Here is a 24,019-nt window from a genome sequence, read left to right on the forward strand (position 1 = left end):
TCTTGCTTCTATCACTGTGGCTTTGTATAAAGCTGTTACCTCATGTACAGGTTAAATTACCCTGGTTTTTTGCTGAGTTGAAACCATCCCCAGTACATTCTTGCTGGGCTTCGTGCTGGAGTGTGTGATTACAGAGTTCCTATGGTGTGATAGTAGTACATTTGGTGCATCAGGTTCCTCCTTTACAAATGGATTTCAAGCATACTCTCTAACTCCTGTAAGCTATAATGCTGTTGACCTTCCTGAAGCTGAAGGTACAAATCACATGGAAAAGACATGCCAAGAATGAGAAGATAACTGGTAAACTTATACATATGAATGTCTTTAAAGCATTGATATCCCATTGATCTCTATTGCCTGTCATGGTTTCTGGAGAGAAGGATGAAGCAATTTCATCTAAGAACTTTGGCTAATGCAATTATTTCTCTAATATATTTGAAGAAGACTATAGAGGGACTGTGGTATTTAAAATGTTTAGGTTGGCTTTTGGAAAGGCTTTAATCTTACTAGTTTAAATTCTTGTTCCTGTCTCTGGATTGTAGTAGTATGTTATTGTAGGATTAACACAAATTAATACTCTTTCTAACTGTAAGTTGAATTTACCATTGTGTTTCTTGAAATTCAAAGTAACTACCCTAAAGATCTATAATTTTCTTTCACCTATAAATTTTCCAAATACTGAGTGAAGCTGTGGCTGGAACCTGGCACTTTAATTCTATGCTATGCATGTTGATTTTTGTCAAAATTTATTACTGTTAAAGCTGTCTCAGGAGGTTCTGTTGGGTTATGTACCTGACAAAGCAGTTACAAAGAGACAATGTTTCTCTGACATATTTAAGTCTTAAGCAGACATACCTATTTCTTGCCTCTGGAACTGTCCTGCATGTAGGTGGTATTGAAAAGGCATAAATGTTTTAAATTATACTCCCCTTTTTTGTGTTTTAACTGTCTTAGAATTTTCTGGGGGAAAAAATTGCACTTACATCCATTTCAAATTCATGCATAATAATAAAGAAAATTGAGAGGTGCTTGGTAACTGACTTCTTGATCTTTACTAAGTATTGTGTTACTTAGTGTTTCATCTCTCAACTCCTGAAGGAAGCCACTTGTCCTCCTACAGTAACTCAGCAACCAGAAATAAGCATACCTAAGGGTGTCTAGAGTTGAAAGCTCTTCCTTCTGTGATTAAAGAGTTGTATCTTTCACTGCAGATCTACTTACTGCAAACAGGAGTGAACTTTTCCAGTATAACCTATTGCTATGTTTTAATTAACTGGTTCTGACAGAAGAAGAGGATGCTTCTTGGCAGACAACGAGCTGATGGAGGGCTGCACATGAGCCTTTACATCAAGCAGCAGTTGTCTGCCAAGAAATGCCTGAACCATTTGTCATCAGTGCTGTTTATTTCATATGTATGTTGATGGTTTATATCTTGTGTTTGTTAACGTGCAGTCTCACTTTCAATCAGTGCATACAGGATCTCTTAAGTACCACCCAGACATTGCCTCTCAACCTTTCCTTCATCTCCAGAGAGGTACTTTTACCACCACATCTTGGGCAAGTTTCATTAAAAACACATTGGTTCAAATCAAACTCTTGCACCAATGAAATGAGGAATCATTGAAAACGAAGTGTTTCACAGAGTGGATAATTAAGTGGAAATCTTTGCAGTGGCATATTGGTGATACTGGATGCTAGTGTCTACTCTCTTAAGTGGGATGGACTCATTAATGAAATTCAAATAGGCTTCTAAATGTAAGATGCCAGGTATCATTCTGGAGAGTCCTGAGCTCTTGTAGGCTGGGAAAGATGCTGTCCATACTTGCCACTGCTTTTCATATTCAGAAAAATCTGCTGAGACAGGATGGTATTCCTGAACTGTCCACTGTTCTAGTGGCTTAACAGTGTACAACTCAGTACATTAACAGATTTGGGGAAACCTCAGCACATTAACAGATTTGGGGAAACTTCCCAATTTGTCCCCTAAATCCAAGCCACTGAAGCAATAGCCATCTGCTGGCTATGGGAAGAGCAGGATGCAGCATTTCTGAGGTCACAATCAGCTGTGCAGCAGTGTGAGGTTTCCCATGTCTTATGGGTCTGTCCTTCACTGGTGCTGCTGACAGCTGTGGAAGGGACTGAAAGCCCCAGAGTCTGGCTACCACTCTGGGAACAGATCTTTAATCACCCAGCAGTCCAGTATATTTGTGGGCATTCCTAAGGAGGTGGAACAACCTGTACGCAAGCTGTTTGGAGGATTAAGCTTTCTCAGCTAAAAGCTTATTTTATTCTTTATCAGATTAACTCCTATTTGCTGTGCTCACTTATCAATATCCTAATGAAAGTAAGCTATGTTTCAGTAAAAGGAGTGACGGAAATAATTATTGTTTGTACTTCTGAATTACATTTCCATGGGTAATGATCCAAAGCCGTAACACATTGTATGTTCTATAATCATTTGTGAGTCTAACTAATCATGATTAAAGAACATCCTATCATACTGAGTAGTTCCTAAATCATCCTGCTCACATAACAGTTCATTTAGATAAAGGCAACAATGTGAATAATTCTAGAAGTGAACCAGTTGAATACTTTGCCTCTTGATAACTGCTGTGCTCACTTGCAAATCGAGCTGAGATGCATTCTATTAAACTTCCTACAATTTCTGCCTTACTGGAATTAATATCAAATATTTAAAAGTGCTACAAGAGTGTCAAAGACTTTAAGGCACCTGTAAAAAAGATTTATTTTATGGCTGCTATTCAAATCCAAGATTAGAAAGAATTCTAGTCAGTGATAGGACGAGAGGGAATGGATTGAAGCTTGAGGAGGGCAGATTTAGACTGGAGATTTGGAAGAACTTCTTTACAGTGAGGGTGGTGAGACACTGGAACAGGTTGCTTGGGGAGATTGTGGATGCTGCCTCCCTGGAGGTGTTCAAGGCCAGGTTGGATGAGGCCTTGAGCAGCCTGGGCTGGTGGGAGGTGTTCCTGCCCATGGCAGGGGGGTCAGACTTAGATGATCTTTTAAGATCCTTTCCAACCCAAATGATTCTATGAATGAATGAGTGAATTAAACTTCATTTGTAAACCATCTTAAAAATACCAGAAAACTTGTTTCAAGATGAGTAAGTTTTTAAGGAATGCTCCTCACAGTAATATCATATGTAAATACTTTCCTGGTATTTTTCCATGAGTCAGTGACTGAAAGGGATTATTAAAAATAAATCTGGTTCCTGCTAGTATTGATTTTCTTTCTTTATTTGTGTGAAAGCCTCTGGGGGAGCCTGTAGTATGATAAGTTTAACCCATAGGAACAGGATGGATTTTTTTTTTTTTTTTTTTGGCAAACTTTGTTGATAATTTTGCTCAAATTAGACCTGAATCCATTAGCAGACATGGCATTCCTCTGCCAAGTAACTTGGTATGCAAACTTTTTTTTGGCTTGAACTGGAAAGCAAGATATCTAGTGAGGAAGAGAGTTTTTTAAAAGTGCTCTGCTGGATTTTCTAGTCTGGTGTAAAATTTTGGTATACAGGGTGTCAGGAGTATTGCATGAAACAAGATCCTCTGTTCTAAAGACCCAGGGTCATTTTTTTTTTCTCTTGCTTAATGCACACTTCCAAATGCAGTCATATTAGGAGATGATTTGTTCACTTTTGGAGGACTACAATGTATCTTCTCACAGCAGCTAAGACTTTTCTTGGAGCTCATACAGCTTACAAGCATTTCTGAGCACTGTTTATCTTCAGTGTTGGGAATAGCTGGGATACTTGTGCTTGTCACAAGTAAGTGCTTATAGAAAATGTATAAGCCTAAATACTGATGTGCCTAGCTCTTCTCATGTGCTGGTTCTTACAGACAGTGCTGAAGTTGTGTTAGAAGGGCACACTTTTACTTGAGTTTGGTTCCACAATCAGGGAATACTTTGCCTATGCAGAAGCTTTTGCATGAATGGCAAAATAAGTGAATCCAAAATGCTCTGAAGTGAGTAAGGAGCACATGAGTTTCAGATCCAGCTGCTAAGTTCCCAGATTCCTTTGAAGCTTTTCCACTTTTTTGAATGGGATAAGTAATTTATTTCTTTTTTCCCCCTAGAGTTAAAATATTTGGGATTCAGCAGCTGTTCTTCCTGCATGATATAACCTTCTCTTTTTTTGGACTGAAGATAGCTATCTTCACTGGAGAAAGACAAAACAAAGTTGTTAATGATTTTCATATTACCATTTCTGTCCGTAGCATGAAGCAGAAATGTGGCAGATTTTTTTTTGTCTTTAATTTGGCAGTGTATCCTGTTTGGAGGATCACTATCTTATCCTGATCGGGATGAAGGGATTAAAAAAAAAAAAAAAGAAAGAAAGAAACCACAACCAACAACAAACTGTTCTTCATGATGATAGATGAAACTCAGGAAGTGCAACATTTATTTACCAACTGTTAATTAGAAGTAAAAGAAGGGAAAAAAACCAGGAAAAAATAAGTGATGCCATGTCACCTAATTAGTTTATATCTACATTTAGAATAAGAGTTGCTCTCACTGCTCAACCACACACGATGATCTCGGCCTCCTTTCTTACTTCAGACCTAATCATTGCCCACTTAAAAATGCTATCCATCAGTGATGATAGTGCTGCCATTTAATGAAGAGCAGACACGAAATCGTGATGCAAATGCTATTGATCTAGAGCTGCTTTTACCAGACTGATCACAAAACATTGCTGACTTCATACAGTGCAAAGATACTCTACAGAATTTAACTGTAGCTTTTTTTTAGCTGTATCTCCTTGTCCTACAGATACCTCCCTTCATAGAGCATGTTTAAATTCCAGAAGCACAAAAAAAGAATATAATTCATCATTTTGCAATCTTGAATAGTAGGAGGATGAGGTTTGTCACCTATACAGAGGTATTGGCCTATTTCTGCACATTGAGCAAAGTTCCAGTTTGGATGCCTTGGGGATCTTATCTCCCCAGTGTGAGAACTGACCACATGTTTTATCTCCCACCTCCTTTCACTTAACTTGACGCTAATTAACAAGAGGACTTTTCCTTTTATGTTTTGGAAGGTTGATTTCTAATGCTGTTTGAAACTCCAGGCATACTGTATCAGCTTGATCACTTCTGTGTGAATGCCACTTAGCTCCTCCCTAAGTATCTTCACAGACTGGCAGTAGAATTCTCTGTTTGGCAGAAACCAGAAGACTGCAGTTGCCTGTAGTTTTCTGCAGCCCTGTTTTCAGATTTGGGTCTATTTGCCACCTACCATCCATCTGCTGCCACTTTGAGTGATACATCATTACTTCAGTGGTGTCATGTTTTACTTCATTTAGAGCTCTGAAATTATCTTGATGATTTGTTTCATTTTTGTCAATTTACTTTTTTTTTTTTCCTTAGAATCCTGGAGTCATTAAGCTCAAAAGGAACCTCAGGGAGGTCATCTAGTCTGCCTTCTCTAGTGGCACAGGGCATTAGGGTTGTCCTTTTAAGAATCTCCTTGCATGGGAACTTGCCTAGGCTCTTCAAGTCTGAACATTTGGGCACATTAGGTTTTCTAGAATGGGTTTGCTTCATGCACTGTGCTCTGTTACACAGACATCTCTTCATTGTTCCTCCTGCCTCCCTAGCAGGCCTTGTGTTTCTCTTTTTTTGTTTTTAATTTTGAAAACTTGTTCTTCAAAAATTACATGTAGTCTGACTTAATAGTTTTTCTGTTTACTTGCCAGACATTACCAGTTTCTGTATTCCTTAATCAGACTTAATATACTCTTAATTACCTTCTTTAAAGTCTATAGAAGTCGCTTTTGGTTTGAGAATCTTATAAGTCTGAACCTCATCTTTTACTGTTCAAGTGTCTCCAAGCTTTTTACCCGTCTGGGTGTTGATTTCTAAGTTCCTTTCTACATTTCAGGTAGCCTTCTTGATTCTCTTTCCAAAACTAAATATTACCAAAGTGAACCTTTTGTTGACAACAGCATGTTGAATTGGAGCATGTGGCCTCTGTTAGTTTTTGACTCAGTTTGACATCTTCCTACCTTTTTTTAATAGATGCTGAGTTTCTGCACAAAGCTGTCATTACAGTGTATAGAAGCATGGTTTATATCTGCTCTGATGTAGCACTTGACAGGCTACTCAGGGACAGGGAAGGATTTAAAATCTCTTCTGTTTCCCACAATCTCAGTCTATAATCACCATTAGTATTTCAGTCTCTTCATCACCTTTAATAAATCTAACACTATTCTCTTTCTGTGCTAGCTGCATCAAAATGCTCTGCAGAATCCCTATGGATTCACATTCTGGAGATAACCTTGACTCCTAGGATTCTTTGATGTAGACTATTCTGCTGTTGCAAGCAGGCTGCCCTTCAGTCTTCTATTTCTGTCTCTTAAGTTCCTGCAGTGCAATTATGCTGTTGCTGTTGATGAAACCCATCTCTGTTAAATAGGTTCCCTATATTCCAAAAGCTTCCTTGTTCCTAATACTTCTATCCCCCTTCTCCCTGTACTACTTACTGAGCTGCTCTCTGCAGCTCTGCCCCACAAGCTGGGCCCACACTTCACTCTGAGGAAATGTCAAAGAATAGAAACAGAGATGCTAATTTCCAATTTTGCATTTAATTCAAATTTTGTTTCTTGGTTTTCCTTCCCTCCCTGCTGTGGAATTAACTTACATACCACAACTAGCAACTCTTACTCAATTCTTGCTACCTGCAGCCTTGTGGGACCTCTGCCACCTTGTGCATCAGGCATGCAACCAACTGCCAACACCAACAATTTTTGTGCCTGGTGGTAAATACCACAGGCTACTCTACTAACATAAAGTCAAAACAATTTACATTAATTCAATGAATTGCTGTCTGCTGGAGTTCCTCAGTGGGTGGGTTTCTCTTTCAGCTGTCTGTCCTCAGTCTGAATATCCACAGCAGGGGGACAGAGAAGCTGTAGTGATGGTCTGTTGCAACTGCTGTAACTAAGCCTGCTGCGAAACCAGAAGCCAGATCCTTGGTTTTGTCTGAGAAACATGTTTGGAACTTTGACCTCTACATAACCACAGTCTTCACTTTCAGTGGTTTCCCTTTTGTGTAACTGAAGGGAGTTCATTTGTTTGGGAAGTTTTTCCCAAACAACAAAATGTGGTTTGTCCCATGGCAAACTTCTTTGGCTCAGGGATGACTTCAGAAATAACTAAACCAAAAAGCTTGGTGGTTCATTGCATTTTTAACAGAAACTTCTGCTCACCTCCAAGGTACTAAAGTCTAATGCTAAACTGCAAGGAAGGAAAATGGATGATAATGAGAGAAAAATAATACCTGATTGTATTGGTAACAGCTGCTGTTTGACATGAGCTATATTAAGTAGATTTCAAACAGCTGAGAGGGAGCTGTTTTGTTTGTTCTGAGGGTTTGGCTCTCAACCAGCTCCTGCAGTTTGACTTAATTGTGGTTCTACAGAACAGTTGGAGAGGTTATATCTACCAGAAGCCCTGGTGGGGGTGCTTTCCTTTTGAGCAGCAGCTCTAGAAAGACCCAGAAGAAGAATTCTTTGTGTCTGGGTTAATGTACTACACAGAAGAAATGATCTGCTATAAACAGTGTGTCCTGGGTCACCGTGCATCTGCTGAGAAGGTCAGTTTCCAAGACATTTGTCTCTTTTTTTTTATCTCAATATTTAGTTGTGTTATTTTGCAGTACCTAATGCAATTATAATAATAAGGAAGAGTAAGAGGAGAGCAAAAGCATGTTGCCCACGCTGTTGGTGGGATTGTCCTGCTCTGCAGCTTTAGTAGGAAATTTGCAACCTGTGGTTCAATACAGGGTGCTGTGGAACCATTTGGAAACAGTGTGGAGGTCTTTGCAAATATACTGTTGAAGTCTTTACAACTATACTTTCTGTATCTAAAGAAAAAAATCTTTATCTATAAATTTTGCAGTTGAGAATTTAACTTATTTTTGCCAATAAAAGCAACATACAAATATCTTAGTGCTGACCATGGGAGTAGATCAGCATTAATTTATCCTTCATTAATTCTAGATGATATAAAATATTTGGAGGAGTATATGTTCTTTGGTGGGTGTATTATAAAATTCAATTAGATGATAATTAATAAATATTAGCTAATCATTGCACTGATATTTTTATTCCCCCCCCCCTCCAAAAAAAAAAAAAAACCAAACAATAAAAAAATCCCACAAAACCCCAAAAAACAACAAACCCCAGAGGTTCAGGTGACAGTAGTGTATGCCTGCATTTTACTCTGGGTATGGAGTAACTCTTCATTACTTTCTCTTTCACAGTGTATAACCAGTTTATGTAAGATTCCATTTTGTCCTTTGCCTCCATAGACTGAGTCTGATCCGAAGGTTATTTTTCATTAAGTTGGGACTTAATGAGGTGATCATGTCCTCTCCTTATTAGCTGAGAGAAGATGAAAGCACTAACCATGTTTTTCATTCTGTTACTAACTAAGGCATTCCATCAGATTCCCAAATCTGACTTTAGCAAATAATCCTTCTACTTACGGATCTTTTTGCAAAAATTTTGATTATTTCTATTAAAGGATATGTAAGCAAAAAATAATTCCGAGTATTTTAAATACAAATTGGGTGATGAGAAACATGTGATGAAATTGGAGAAGTTCCTCATCCACTTTGCTGCTTGAGGGATCAGGTTATAGAGGTTCCTTACAAAACACCACTTTGTGCCCCATGCAAGTGCTGCTGCTTGAAGCTTAACTGATAATAATTGAGAAAATTGAATGCCTGGAATCAGAAGCAGACGTGGTTGCTGTTCTGCATGCCTGTCATGCCTCCAGCAATAGGTACAGATAATGGCATCTTTGCTGCCAGAGGAAAGGGATAATTCTTTTAGTCTCTTTTGGATTTAGCAATACATCTTGTTCAGCAGATCAAACTTGAAACAGATCTAAACAAGGTTCACTGGCTTTAAGTTAGCATGAACTCCTCTAATAAATTTATGGAGAGTACTAATTGGCCTGTGTTTTTTTTCTTTTTCTTTTATTTTCTTTCTTTTTCTTTTTTCTTCCCCCCCCCCTTTTTTTCTTTTTTATTTCTTTTTTTTTTTTTCAGGATCTGTTGTATGTGGTTTTCAAACACCAAAAATCTAAAAGATTTGAAAGGAGAGATAAGGAGGGAGGTTTTTCCTAGGTCTTGGGAATCCACATGCTATTTGTTTGCCATTTGTTTGTAAAATTGCAACAGTTGAATAATGTTGATAAATGTTGTGTTTGATAAATGAGTGCAGTTCCTGTCTCTCCTGTGCCAAAAGCTTGCCTCTGCCATACACAGCCTGTTATTTGCATGTGCAAATGATTGAGAAGGCATTTGGAGAAGATGTTCACATGAAAAATTCTGTGCCACTTCCAGCACAAGGGATGCCAAGTGGAATTTGTGGTTTTGGCAGGTGATTGCCCCTAAACCAGAGCTGTCATGAAGCATTTGAAAGACAAATCTTTTATTTCCTCAAATCAGTGAACGTAAGGGCTCGTTTTGCATGGGGTGAAGTGGAACAAAATGGGCAAACTGTAAACTTGGAGCCAAAGAGGATGAACAAAATCACTTCTATGAAGACTTTGAAAGGGAGAAAGAGGAATAGTGTATAGTGCTAGTGTTTCATAGAAATCTTGATTGCTTTCCTCAATGAAAAAATAGTTTAGGATGTATTTAAACAACAGATTCCATTTCTTGGCTGTTTACATTTCAAGTCTTTTGTTAATAAATATTATACTTCTGTATTTCTACACATGCTATCTGGCCAGGGATTTGAGTATTTATTTTTCTACTCAAATGTAACATATAAAAGAGGTTAAGAGGAGGTAAGATACTGAAGAACTTGGATTTCGTTATCTTCAGCTCTAATGTTCTTGAAAAAAACCTATAAAAAAGATGAGGATAATCTTTTTATCAGGACTTAGTGTGAGAGGACAAGGGGTAGTGGTTTCAAACTAAAAGAGTATCTATATTTAGAGTATCTATAGTCTAAATATAGTTTCTTCTATAAGGAAGAATTTTTTTTTATAACAAGGGTGGGTTGTTTTTTTTTAGCACAGGTTACCCAGAGAGGTGATAGAAACTGCACAGGGCTCTGAGCATCCAGATCTAGCTGAAGCTGTTGCTGCTCACTGCAGAGTTGGACTAGATGATCTTTAATAGTCCCTTCAAACCCAAACCATTGTATAATTCTATGATTCTTCACTCAGCAGCTTTGATTGCTTACATTAACCTGCTTGACCTTGATAAAGCCTTCAAATAGTAGCTAATTAAGACAGTACAGTGTGAGAGGGCTCTTGTCATTCAGCCTCATGTAAACTGACAAAACTCTGAAGCCAACGAGGAGAACTCCAGCAGCAATATTGGTGGAACAGAGCCATTTAAGAGAAAGCAGTCTTCCTCCTGACATCAAGGACCAGTTCTGTTGTTTCATGTGATTCAGATAGACTAAACTACCAAAAAGGCTCTGTATCTACTTAAAGAACAAGATGTGCCTGGTTTGTTTCTTTTCTTCAGCCTTTAGGCAATCATCTGCTTTTGCAGGCTAAGCAAAATAACCACACTAGTTGTTTTTGGAAGCTGGTTCAGTCCAGTGAGTGCTTTAAAGTTGTGTTGTCCCTTGGGGGGCAAGTTGTCCTTAATTTTTGCAAGCATGACTAGATAATTTTACAGTCCAGTAGATCCTTGGGTTCATCATGTGAAAAAAGATATTCTGTGAACTTCATTCTCTTCCTTTTTTCTTTCAAAACTCTTTGTTTTCTTCAAACCAACAGCTGCAGAAGGAAGTCAGGAGCTCACAATGACATTTCTTAAAGGATGTTATTTTCTTCAGCTTGCTCTTAAAAACACTATTCATAGTGTGCAGACGATTTCAATCTGCTTCCTTTTGTCATGCAAAACCAGTGAATAACTCAGACCTTCTCATCAGCATTTCCTGCTCCTAGGCTATCTCTTACAACATGGTTGTGCCTGTGATGTATTTTCTTCACAGAGTTGCTTTTATTTCCATTTATATTCTAGAGGGAAGAATAAATTATCTTCCCAGTTCCAAGCAAGATCAATAACTGCTGAAATGTTCTGGGCAAACGTTGCCACACTGCTGCAGGAGGCTGTGGGGCTGGTACTTGGCATGTCTGGGCAGTCTTACTCTGATGTTAAATGCCACCAGCCTTTCTGATTTCCTTGAAGGTTATGTGTTAATATAGTTATTAACTGACCCAAGGCCAAAAGCAAAGACTTACTGAGACAGCAAGAACTCCTCCTTGCTTAACCGTTCTTTTCTTGTTGGACTATGACAGTTGCTGATAGAAGTATTGAGTGCAACTGGTGCTAGGATTCATCTTTTCTAAATCATACTCTTAAGACTTCTTTTACATCTAGTTCCAACTTGAAATTACAGTTAAGGTGCTCTCATGTGTTAATTTACATACCATCAAATACATAAAATAATTCAGTAAAACCTGCACAGTAGTCCCTCTAGGAATGGATATCTGAAGTGTTCAGTTAGAGTGAAATAAACCACTAAAACCATGTTATGAGTTGTGGTAAAAAAAACCAGAGGGAATTTACATAATTGTCAGGTCTTTTCTATTGTGTTTCCACTTGCTTCAAGTGGGGGGGAAGGAAAACAATATCTTGATATCTATATTGCTTGTGTGCTTACTTGATGTCTTTACAGAATAGAATTATATATATTCAATATAGAATTCTTTAGACTGGAAAAGACCTTTAAGATGATGGAGTCCAACCATTAAAATAATGGTTAATTTGTATGATTTATGAATACTTCTAAACATTTTCTCTACTGCATTTGAAAAGAATGCTGATCTTTGGAGAGAACATTTTATGAGTATTTAATTAGAGGAATGATTTTGAGGTTTAACTCTAAAAAAAAAAAATTAACTGCAGGGACTTCAGAGAAGTGGTTGAATTGCTCATAAATTTATGACTTGCTGGCAGCACTACTCTTCAGTCAGAGCACTTGTTTCTGACTCTTAAGAACTGCAAATGTATTCTTGCCCTCCTTACATTTTAGTCACTTGAGTTTTATAGCTTGTCCAGTAAGAGAAATAGTCTTACAGTAAACAGAAAGGAATTGAATTAGTCTGCCTGATGATTTAACTTGCAATATAAAAGCAGCTTCTTAAATCACAGTTCTCTCTTGAAGCCTCCTGTTTGCCTTAACATAAAAAGAAGTACAAGAGAGTTCACATGTCTTATATTTAATTTAGGGAAAATACACAAGCACTTTATTTAGGCTCATTTTGGATGTGCCCATTATTCATCAGACAATTCAGTGACTGTTGTCTTCTAGAAAAACATCAACAATAAGACAAAGCACTGAGTTAACAAACCATCTGTGGTGTCAGAAGTCTTGTGCAGGAAGGCACCTGCAGAGTATGCTAAATTTTAACACGTCTCCCTCCCCTGAAAAATAATTTCTTAGAAATGTATCATCAATACAGCTCTTAGTGTTACAAAACTCACTGTAGGAAGATAGCAAACCTTTGAACAACTTCTGAGAAGGCTTTGTGTTGTCTTTGAGTTGGAGGGAATGTAAACGCCTTGTAACTGAAGAGAAAGACTAGGCAGAAGTTGACTGGATGTGTTGAGAAGCTTGTTTGTCAGTATTAACCTGTTGTATGCTTTGCTTGGACCCATGTCAGTGAAAGGAGAGCCAACTGGGATGAGACAGCTCTGTACTGGACAAGTATATGAGTTGGCTATGTACAGAGTAGGATGCTTTTGGCTTTGCTTATGCTTTTGCTTGTGCTTAGTGCTTTGCTTAGTTGCTTAGGCAATAAATGCTTTTGCCTTTTGCAATAAGAGTCTTGTCATCTTGTCTTCACCTGGAAACACCACAACACTCAGCCCATGAGAAGAACACTACTGCTGCAATTATAACTCCCCTGTCAGGCAGTCAAGCTAAGCTCTTTGCACAGTTGCAGGTCCAAGCTGAATTAATCCAAACGTCACCTCCTTGATCCTGTTGTTCTTAATGGAATTTACCAATTGAAATGAAAGAAATAGTTTCTGTTATGTTAGTGGCTGTGACAGTCATCAACATGTACTTGTAATCTGAGAAAAAACTGAAATATTGGAGCTGGGACAGATAGAACTGCTGGGTTTTTTTCTGTGTGTATAAAAGTGAAACAGAAGCTGTGTCTGCTGGTGGGGGAGAATGACCAGGGAGAGAGTTTTATGATCAAGTGGCTTGTTCCTAAGTGATCTGTGCTGTAAATCTGACAGTGGCAGTTGGCACTGGCTTTGTACTTGTGATCATTTCACTGTCTAAGTTATTTATGATGTTTCCAGTGTCTGAGATCACAAAATCTGAAAATTCCTGTCTTGGCCTCACTCCTTGTATGAGGATTAAAAGGGACACTTTACTGTTTAAACATGAGACAGTCTTAATATACATCATTAATTTTCAGTGAATACTCATTATATTTGATATATGCTTAAAGTGCAGAAGAAACTCTAAAGAGGAGGCTTTAATTTATTCTTTTTGTATCCACAAACATCAAATTAATGGTCAGTGGACTTCCTCATGCATGAAGGAGGAACAGAGGATCTGTGGTAAAGGAAATTAGAGTTAAGTTTTAATTCAGATGAGACTCTTTAAGCTTCTTGTGTTTAATGAAGGCTGTGTAAAGCCTGGAACTCTGTAATTTTGTGCCAAATGCCATGACTTCTTTTTAAAACTTCAGCATTCAAACTTGTCAGTTTGTATTCTCATCTTGCTTTGTTCCTTGCCCTAATCCTTTTGTCACCTGTGTTGCATGTAGCTCACTAGCTATTAGTTTTTGTTGCTGTTACTAGTTCACTGCTTGGTTCTTTCTAAAGCAAGCCTTTACTGCCTTACAAGAGGAGACTCTTGTTGATAAATAGTTTGTTCCAGGTCCTGCTGAAGCTATAGCTTGGACAGAAGTCACTTAGGACAGTACTGTGACACTACCCCGTGCATATCCTGATGCTGTGCCACAATATTTGTATAACATTTATAGAACATCCAACAGCAAAAGAAGCATGGGGGGGTTGCCTCTGAACATCTGGAAACACATTTTTACTGTGAGAGTGACCAAGCACTGCACAGGTTGCCCAGAGAGTCTGTGGAATCTCCATCCTTGGAGATACTTGAAAGCGATGGTCATGGTCAACTGGCTCTAAGTGGCCTTGCTTAAGCAGAGGGCTTGGACCAGATGACCCAGACAGGTCCCTTCCAACTTCAACCATTGTGTGATTCTGTGAACTTTTGCTCATAACTTCATGAAATTACAGCCCCTTGGCTATATGGAGCACTTTGCATGAAAACAACAGGAAAAAGGAAAACTTTTGACAGGTGTATGGCACTACCTATGACAGTTGCTTTGCTGCAATAGGTGTAACTCTCTCCACAGGGAGCAAACCCTGAGCTGGCTGGAGAAGAGCTGCTCTGTGCTACGTGGTCTGAGGACATTGTCACTATACATTGTCACTATACATTTTAACTATTGAGGACTTGCCTCTGAGTGATATAAATACCTGACTTAAAATACCTGTGATGGTGTCAGACTAAGGCTATGTTGCAGTTGAGGAGGATGAACCTTTTCAGGGGGACCAGAGCTGACCAGGTTTGCTCTGCAGGTACCCGTTTGCTAGTGGTCAGTCAAAAAAGATGGCAGGATATTGAGAGATCCTGAGCCTTGGAATCTTTTGTCCGAAGACCCTTCTTATTTTGACTGTTGAGATTTTTTTCAGTAAGCTAAATTATTAGAATGAACCTTAGGAAAAAAAACAAAACACAACAACAAAAAACCAAACCAAAACAAACAAACAAAAAAACCCCACACAAAGCAGGACAGATTAAAGTCGGCATACTTTGTATCCTGTTCACCTTGTTATACTTGTATGATTGATAAGCATCTTTTAAAACTATTTCTATTAGCAGCTGGAACAAACTTACAAATATCAGGTAACACTGGCTGAAGCAAACAGCTCTCTGTTTGCTGTTGACATTAAAAAGCAAATAGAATATCCTTTACAAGCACAGAGTGGTTTTTAGCCTTTTCTGTGCCTCCCTCTATGGTCTAGGAGTGTACTTCAAAGTGAAAACATCACTCTAAATTTCCAATAGTTTCAGAATTAAAGGATACAGTTCAATTTACAAGGCCAGAAATGAATCTTCTGTTAGCACTTGAGGCTACATTAAAGAAGTAATTATTGATTCACCATGCAAAGTTTATGAGGCTCCCCCACCCCCAGCTTTCACACAGATGGTGTTGCAAATCACCTCTCAACGGTCACCTGCTTGAAAGGAGAGTTTCATATGCAAAGTGCTGTTCTTTGTTTAGATGTGATAGCTTGCAAGATGTAAAATGAGGCAGCTATTTAAATTTGTTGTTGCAGCGCTTGGGCTGGGTACACAAGATTAAATAAAAAGAAAATTAGGAAGCAGATGCTTGTGGCTTAACAGAGGAATTGTGGTAAAAGATACTCTTCATTAGGGGTGGATATGAGTAATTTCACTAAGGCAGCTGTTTCCTTAATCAGGAAACCCACAAAATTCTAAGATGGCATCCAGATGTTTTCTGTATTGCTTCACAAAGTTTCCATTCTATATGCCATAGTTTTAATTCCATTTTTCTTTTCTTGCATCCGATATGTTTCCAAATATATGTACCATCTTCCCTAACTGTAGAAGACAGTGTGTCTTACCAGCAACCAAGTAGTTGAAAATCTCACTTTCTGCAGGGGGAGTTGTTTTGTTGGGGATGGAGAGGTCTTGCAAGGAGTTTTTTAGTGATGGTGTCTGTTCATCCTTCGGTTGTGCAGTTGTTTGGAGCAGGATATACCACAGTGTTATCACATATGGAGTGGGTTGATATCCTGTTCCACTTCTGTGGATATCAGGTAAAAACAGATTTAAAACTTCCACTAGCTCTTGGGTGTGAGCTTAGTCCTCCATCATGGGCTGCTGACAGTTTTAATGCCTGATAGCTTTCCATTTACCCTTGCTGGAAGTTTTATTGGACTGGAGACCTGGGATTCCAGGCTTTCTGTGGCTGGCAGGACAGAAGACTGACATCCCAAAGCTTTGGCACTGAGTTACTGTCACTGAGCTGTTTAATAATTTATTTGTTTATTTGGAGGTGGTGTGAGATTTCAGAATCTTAGGATTTGAACACAGCTTTTGTAGGTGTGAGACTTGTTCCTTTTGGTTTGGTCCTCAGGAGCCAGCTGCCAACATGAGGTTGGTATGCACACATGGAGCAAATCCAAACTCCTTATTCCCTGTGCACGCTGTGTGTCCCACCTCCTGAAAAATCAAGGCTGCCCTGAGTTTGGGGTGAGGAGTTCTCAAAGTCTTTTATGGCTGGCATTTGTTAAAGTTTATTTACTGCATTTGTCACCACCTTTTCCTGAATTAATGTGACAGTGTCAGTGTGTGGTCAGTTCATGAGATTTCCAGATACTAATGGGTTGTAGCTAAGCTTTTAATTGTGCAAGTACACATAAGCTTTGAAAAAGCAGTGCTTTCTTGACATTAGAAGATAAATTAGCAGTTACTTTTCCTCTTGTGCTCTAAAGTTCTTCTTGTTAAATAGCTCTTGGAGTTTGTCTGTGTAAGCAATCTTAAGTACACATGAATAGCACAAAAGGATATAACTAAGTATAACTGAAACAAACTCCTTCATGATTTCCTAATTCTGTAGTTATTTAGCAATTCCTTTGTTCCAGTTTTCAAGTGCAAGTCAGATGTTTATAAGTTACTCTACCTGAATACTTTTTGGTTTATGCCTTGCCTTCTTTCTGCCAGTTTGTACCATTTATTTGCTAGCCTTCCTAAAGTAAGGTTGTTGTTTTTTTTTTTTTCCAGCACAATATGTCTACTTAGTATTTAGTTAGAAAACAACTGAAGTAATTATATGTGTTAGCTACTGCTGATAACTGGAGGGGTTTTGTGCTTGTTTCTGTGTACATTTGGATTAAATCTGGAAATCTCTCACTAATCCAGTTACTTCCATTTGATTTAAGTTCTCTACAGTATTTTCTGCAGGGGGAGACCTTTCATGGTACTCGTGACTTCTTTGGTACAATAACCTGCTAGAAAATAAAATTACTTTTCTTGCCATCAATGAAGCCATAACAGAAAAAGCTAGTTGAATCAAAGAAGGGATTTTTTTAATTTTTTTTTTCCTCCGAAATGTAATCTAAATTAGATTTGATTCTACAAGCTGGTGGCCAGCATACTGGAGTATTCTGGTAAGAGCAAGACAAATCTTAAAGCTTACCCGAGGTTGTTATTTCCTCACGTTGTGAAAAGGGCACAGAGTGCTCTAGCAATAGGGTTGCTGCTCACAGATCCCACAAGCTGCCTGAATGTCTGGTGAGATTATTTGCATACTTCTACAATCACAGTTTTTTTAGAAGCTGGAAACCTAGGTGTGCCTTCCTGAATTGCCACATCAGCTTGGGTGCCAAGAGCTTTCCTAAGATTTGAGCACGTTGATGCCTGCTGCTGTCACATGTGTCAGATTTTGTATAAGCTTTTGATTCCTGTACTGAAGATCTCTTTATAAATACTACCCTGTGGCTGTTTCAGTCTTAGATTGGCACAGAATCTATGTTTTCCAGGCTCTCTCCATGGGAAACCATTTGTCTTTTTACATGTTCCAGCCTATCACTCTGTGAGGGCAGATGCTGAGCAGGGTTGTGGGAATGGCTGCACTTTGTCATTATTTTTAATTGAAATATTCCTCCTGCTTTATACAGCTGTGATGGTGTTTGTGTATGTGAAGGAGAGATTTGTATGAAAACCAGTGCTGTTTTGAGAATTTTAATGAGGAGAACAGCCAAGATTATTTATCAAACTCAGTTGTAGGGTTCTTTTTTAATTAGTGCTTTTCCTGGGATTCCTGACATCTCCTAACCCCAAGATGCCCCTCTGCTGTGCTGTCTAACAGCTTGACTTGTGCTGCATCTGTGGGCATGCTGATGGGACAGGACCTGACTAGTGGTGTTTTGATGATCTCCAGGAAGGGGGTAACTTGTTTAATTTCTCAATATAATGAAATGCTGCTCTGTTCAGTCAGTGATCTCCTGTGAAGGTGTGACAAGCCATGTTTTGTAAAGGAGCTGAAGCACTCTGTTTCCTTCACAGTGTTTTTACAGAATTGGTGCCAGGTGAAATTTCCATCTCATCATTAGGTCTTCACTGCCTGGGCTGATTGCACCTGTGATGCCCCTCTTGATGGATTGCTCTTGGGCAGAACAGGCAGTGTGGGATGCTTTAGGGTGTTCAGCACAGAGGAACCTCCTTGCCTCTAGCGAAGCTTCCTGCATCCAGACAAGCTGCTGAGCTCCAGGTTGGTGCAACCCCATGAGAGCCAGGCCTGCTCCACTTGGCCACCAGTGACCCTCTGGCCTTGGAGACTAGAGGGAGGCATATTGGCTCTGAGCAAAGTACTGCAGCTTGGCAAAGGTGCTTTGGGTCTAATGCTACACTTCCAAACCAGAAAACCTTCCCAAAACTGTGTGCTGAAGAGCATGATTCTGACTGCTGTCAGCAAGCGCAGTCACGCTGAGTAGCTCTGACTTGTCTTTGACCACTGTAGGTGTGGCCTTGAGTGGAGCTCCTCGCTTTTAATGCACTGGCCTCTCCTGTAACCTGGTGGGAAGACATGAGGTCGAGTGCCACCCAGGGCTAGAGGTGGGCTCATCTGTTGGTGTGGCATTTCACATCTGCTCTGCTCAGGTCCAACAGGACCAGGGCTGGCCCAGAGCTAGCAAGTTACTCATAGACCCAGATTGTTTCCCAGCAAAAAGACTCAAAACATGCTCTTGACACTTTTGGATCTGGGTGTACAATAAATGCAACTACAGCTGTCAAGGTCCTAAATGAAGTCCATTGGACTCCTGTTGGTACTTGTTACCACACTGACATGACTCCTTGCATGCAACATTTGTTCCCAGAAATGTTATTAACTGTCTCTTCACCTCGTAGTACAGATAAATCATAACTGACTTGGCTCAGGACTAAGTGAGGGCTGACTGAAATGAAACTCAAAACCACCTGTTAGTGTCAAGATGACAATAACTGTAAAACCAATAATTGCTGCTGACTTAATGCTGGCAGCTGGGTATCTTATCTAGGTGTCAAGAACTCTGAAAATATATATTAGGAAATGTTTTCAAATGATATGGCACTGAAGTGTTGTCTTACTTGGGGAGAGAATAACTCAGCTTATGCTGTTTCAAGTATTCTGGTACTTTGGATAGAGCAGCACAATTTTTGTAGCATTTCTAATCTTGCCTTGTAAAAATAAACCAAATGTAAACATGGCAGAAATCCTGGATTGTCTTTCAGGTATTGGAACAAGTTCTTCGAAAAGAGTTCTCTTTTGTTAGCAGATGGCTTTAAACCTAAATCAACATTTGCTACACTGAAAGGATTTCTGTTCAGTGTTCTGAAGAGCAGCAAAGTGGCCTGTCCCTGTTCATTTTTCTGCTCTTGTTCCCTGCTTTTGCACTGAAATATTCATTCCTTACCCTTCTGGGAAAGGTGGTCAGGTACAGGAAAGAAAGTAATAAATCTTACTTAGTGGCTTGTCAGTTCTTATCAGTAAATGTAAAACAAAAATGAAAAATACTTAATTTGACAGAATTAAAAATGTGGAGAAGATGTCTTTGTTAATTGAGGGGAGGAAATCATTTCATTTGTTATTAAAATATAACTTCTAGCTTGCCTCATTTGGAGGACTTTTTAAGGCAGGATTCCGTCTTTAAATTATGCTATTTTACCATTTTATGCCCTTTTTTGATTAGACGTGCCTCATACACTATTCTAAGATATTTCTTTGTTTCCTGTGTTTTCCCTTCTTCCTGATTAGCAACAGCAATTAAATCTATGATGAAGTCATCTAACATTTTCAAAGGGATTTGTCATTCCAGCCAGAGGAAACGTTTTTCTTTATCCAGAGGAGATAACATTCTTGCACTATAATGAAAGCCAGTGCTCACCAAATGACAGCTCTGATCTTAGCCCTGTGGTTGCATCTTTGCAGGCAGGCCCTTGATTCTCTGTGGGAAAACTGTTTTCCGTAACAGAATAGTAATAGACACAAGAGTCTGCAAAATCTGATTGATTGTGGGATTACGTCTTCTAACATGAGCAGTGTGGTTCTGGATCTGTGACCTCCCTGAACAATTCAAAAGGAGAAGACTTCTCTAAACCCATCAAAAACAGTATCACAAAACATGCTTTTGAGATCTGCATGCCACAAGGCTGGGTAGAGAATGCAAGTAACTGCTTTAAATTAAGTGGGTATTTGGAAAACTTCATTCATTAAATTAATGACTTCTTTTTCATCTGAAGTTTGCATCCTAAGTCACATCCAAACCCTCTACATTTGCAACAGTGGCATGAAATAAGCAGAGCTTACACAGAAACCAGCTATATCCAAACTGCTTTTCTAAGCTAGAGTGCCTCACTTATTTAAGGTTGTATTTGAGAGGAATAGGAAATGTTTATTATGAGAGCAGTTACTGTAGGAAGACTGCTGATGGAAGTACTGTCTGCGTCAATGTGGCGATATTCCTTAACTAGTGCTAGCAGTCAAGGGAGTGGAGGACCTCTGGAAATGGGCACCAAAACATGCATAGCACCATAGAATTGTTTTCATTGGAAAAGATCTCATAAGATCATCACATCCAACCATTATCTAACTCCAGCAACTCTGGTGCTAAGCCATGTGCCTTAGCAGGGAAATAACTCCACTCTCCCTCTTTCTTAAAACAAGTGTATTGCCTTAGATATGATAGAGCCGTGGAGTAAGCCAGAGAGGTCTTTGGGCCTGGTTTGTAGACTTTTGGACTTGTAGGTAGATGTTTAAAATATGAGAACTAAGTGTGGAGTGCAGAGGGGGTGCAGGAATGAGACACTGACAGATTCTGCAGGGTCTGATCTATTTGTACTACCTCTTGTAAGTCTTCATTGCTGCTGGCTGGGCACCCATAAGTAAAGGCCAGGAAAAGTCCTTGATCCTCTCAAGATAACCACTGGGGTGAGAAAATTTTGCTGTGTATCTTTTTCTTTATTATATGTAATGGCTCCAGGTTTTGTGCCCTGCCACTTCTGCCTTTGCTCTGTACATCTCAGTAATGGCCATGCTACTTTTTGTTTACCAAAATCTCTTTAGTGAGTGATAGTGGGGAGAGATTAGGGCTTGGCAGACAGTTGAAATTCACATCAGCAATAGAGGTATTTAACAGCAGTTTCTATTGTTTACTTTCATTTATTAGCTGAAACAATACAATATTTATTTCTTATAAAATACTAGAAGTTTCTGCAAGAGAAAAGAATCCAGTGAGCATTGTGGATGGTGTGCAGTAATTACAGCACCTACTTCTTCCATTATTCTTTTTAACTGTTAAAACTGCAAATTGAAAAATGAAGTGATTCCTTTATTAATCTTCACCCTTTTGCCCTTGCTGAAAGAACATAATATTGCTGCTTGAAGTTGCTATTTACTATGTTCAGTCATTCAGAGTGGTGTTGTCTTCTTGTCACTCTTGTCTGTAGTGTGCTACTTAATAGATAGTGATTTAGCAGCGAGTTGTTCAGCCATGTTAAATTATCCCTAGAGATAAAATTGGATCATGTCCATACTTGACTGGTTTTTTTAACTTTGGAAGGCCAAGGAAAATCACAACCATACATAGTAATAACCTGTTGAAGTTACCTTGCAAACAAGTACATCTTCACCTCAAGACTTGTTCCAAAGTTGTATGATGGTTTTCAAATAATTTTATAATTTTCTTTTCCTAGTTGTTTACTAGGAAAACTGCTCTCTGTTGGAAGAGGTGCATTTTGGACAAGACAGGAGTTAGAACACCCAGTTGCAGTGTGTGTTTTGATGTTGGTATCCAGTGCACTGTCTTTATGAGGAGTAAATTACCTTTTTCCTTGCATATCCATATGTAAAGGACAGTGTTTCCTTACTGCTTCATATTGGATGTGTTTATTTTTTGCTAACTGTTATTTCTGATGTTTTTATGAAGTAGGCAAATTTAGTTGGAAAGAAATTGGGTTGTTAATTTATAAAAGAAATACAATAGAATTTAAAAAATATATGAGGATAGAAATATGTGAAAGTAAAACATTATTGCTGTGCATAAAATCTGTAATTAAGATACCAAAATGTTACACTTTTGTCCAGAAGCAGTCGTAACAGAGCTCATTTTGAGCTTGCTTGTAATCATTTTAATGATGGAGGATTAATGCAGCCTGTAAGGTGCAGCAGTTCCTGAGCCTTGCTACCATTGCTGTCATGAAGTATGTGCATGATCTTGCAAGGGAGATCTCTTCTTGTCCTTAATATACATCTCAAAGCAATACATATGGTGCCTTTCACCACATGCCATAAAATAAACTACCTGCCCCCTTTCCATGTGGCAAAAGATAGAGTTTTGTGCTGTGCAGCAGATTCTTCTACAGAAATTCAGGGCTCTTGTGTGCCTGTTGCTTGGGAGGGTCATTGTCACCTCTCTCCTGGTACCACTTCAATGTTTCAGGGCAGAGATGCTGAAATAAGCTGTGGAGCTGGTCCCATCATATGCTTTAAAATGTTCAGGAGTCCTCTCTTCTGCTGGAAGAGCAAAGCAAAGGTTTGGGTTAAAAAAAACAGAGTGGAAAAATGTGGTTGCATAGTGTAATAGGGGAAGATGGGGGTGATCCTGATGGAGTTGCCCCTCTCCAAGTCATCAACTAAGAGAATTATGTTCTGCATCAGGTGTTTCTGAGTGTCCCTCAGGGTTCTCACTCCTGGGGAGACTGAAGTATGTGCTGAGGGAAGATCACAAATCCATGACTAATTCTCATCAGAATCCACACAATCAGTAAACCTGGAAGTCAGAAATAACATGGATTAGGAAGGGATTTCCAAGAAAATTGTTTTCACTGCTGCTTCACTCCAAGTTTCTCCCAGCACACACATGTGATCCCCTTGAAAAGTTTGCTGACTTCAGTCATAATTTGACTTCAAATTACTTAGCCTGCCTTCAAGTATCTTGTACTGTAATAAATCTTGGGCTGTTGTCACAGCAATCTTGAGACCTGTGTCATATGAAGAGACTGTGGGATAGTCTGGATCTTCTTTAGGGTAATGTGATTATCCCAGAGTGTTATATTCACTCCTGATCATGTATTTTTCAATAATAAAAACTTTTCTTCCAAGTAGCATTTAGAAAGTGGGATTTTATAGATTTTTATGAATGTGGAAAGAAGTTACTGTATTACTTTTTGACCAGCAAATACCTTTATTCAAATAAATATTTAGGCTTTCTTTTTCCTTTTCTGCTGTATTGTGCTTGGCTACACTGCAAGACACATCAGATGTGCAAGCTGATTTCTAATACATAAATAAAAATTCATGTGTCTGAGGGGGGAAAAAATAATTCAAGGGCACCATTATTAGACAGTGATGAAGGTGACTTTGCTATTTTGGCAACTACACCTGGGATAATCCCTTTCAGTGTTGTGCAGGATCCCGGTGTAATTCCAAGCAAATAGGCCTTGAACATCCACGTATTGAAATCACTAAATAGGTTTCTATATTTAAGATGGAACAATACTGCTCCTAATTAAAAAGTCTCTTACTGGAGCACTCGGTGCTCAAAAAGTCAGGTTAGTGTAACCTGAGCTGTCAGTTGAAGGAGAGCAAAGTGCTCTTTGTTCTGGCTTTGTAACTATTACACTGGAAACAAAAGTTGCCAATGTTAAATTGTTTGTCATTCTTGTGGACAAATGTTAAACGTTTGGGGGTCTTTCCATAAGTTTGGGGGTTTTGTTTGGTTGGTTGGGGGTTTTCTTGTGTTGGTTTGTTGGTTGGTTGGGTTTTTTTTCTTTGGGGCTTTGTTTTGTTTTTGTTGGTTAGTTGGTTTTGTTTTTAAGAGGAGAGCTTGAAACTCTTTAGATGCTGAAGGTCACTTAAGCCTCAGTTACCTGTTAAAGGGGTCTGTTCCAATTTTTGGTTAA

General features: G+C 38.9%; 1 protein-coding gene across 1 annotated transcript in view; it reads left to right on the forward strand.

The window, feature by feature from the left end:
- Nucleotides 1–24,019, forward strand: part of MAN1A1 (mannosidase alpha class 1A member 1) — a 130,029-nt gene that overhangs the window by 50,920 nt on the left and 55,090 nt on the right. The gene's annotated exons all lie outside the window — the stretch shown is intronic.

This window comes from Indicator indicator, chromosome 27, assembly GCF_027791375.1.
Source record: "Indicator indicator isolate 239-I01 chromosome 27, UM_Iind_1.1, whole genome shotgun sequence".
Taxonomy (NCBI): Eukaryota; Metazoa; Chordata; class Aves; order Piciformes; family Indicatoridae; genus Indicator; species Indicator indicator.